This window comes from Otolemur garnettii, unplaced genomic scaffold (assembly GCF_000181295.1).
Source record: "Otolemur garnettii isolate 467f Iridium unplaced genomic scaffold, OtoGar3 scaffold00076, whole genome shotgun sequence".
Lineage (NCBI taxonomy): Eukaryota > Metazoa > Chordata > Mammalia > Primates > Galagidae > Otolemur > Otolemur garnettii.
The window spans coordinates 7,446,554-7,447,068 of record NW_003852471.1 but is presented as its reverse complement, the minus strand read 5'-3'; the positions used below and the strand labels follow the sequence as shown (position 1 = coordinate 7,447,068).

The window sequence follows — 515 nt, the reverse complement described above, 5'->3', positions numbered from 1 at the left end:
TTTTTTTTTTGGCTATGTGCTTGTTCTGTTCACTCAGTTTATCAGTGTCTTTGAGAGTATTTATTTATAAAACTAGCATGGAATACCCCATAGGATTGTAGCGTGAAATGCCCCATAGGATTGTTTATGATTGTTTCTCTAGTTGATGTTGCTATGTATGTGACATTGACCTTATTAGGGTAAGTGCAAAGATGAATAATGGGATGTTCAGTTAGAAGAACGGTAGCTTATGAAGGTTTGTGAAAGTTAAATCAAAGATCTTAAAAGAAACAGTTATGAGAAAATTTTTGAGCCAAGTGATGACTTGGTAAGAATAACAAGAATAATTAATAGTAGTTATGTGGGATGTGTTATAGGGGAAAGAGACCTAAATCAGTCATGGTTTTAGTTAGATTGTTATTATACAGTCCTCCATGTGGGAGGTGAGACGTGCCTACACAGTAGAATGGAAAAAATATGGAGTCATTTGAAGGGGAAAAGTATCTATAGCTTTGGTTGATTTTTTTTTTTTTTTT

The 515-nt window shown here is 33.6% G+C and overlaps 1 protein-coding gene across 1 annotated transcript in view; it reads left to right on the top strand.

The window, feature by feature from the left end:
* IFT80 (intraflagellar transport 80) overlaps positions 1–515 on the top strand; it is a 114,411-nt gene that overhangs the window by 1,066 nt on the left and 112,830 nt on the right. The gene's annotated exons all lie outside the window — the stretch shown is intronic.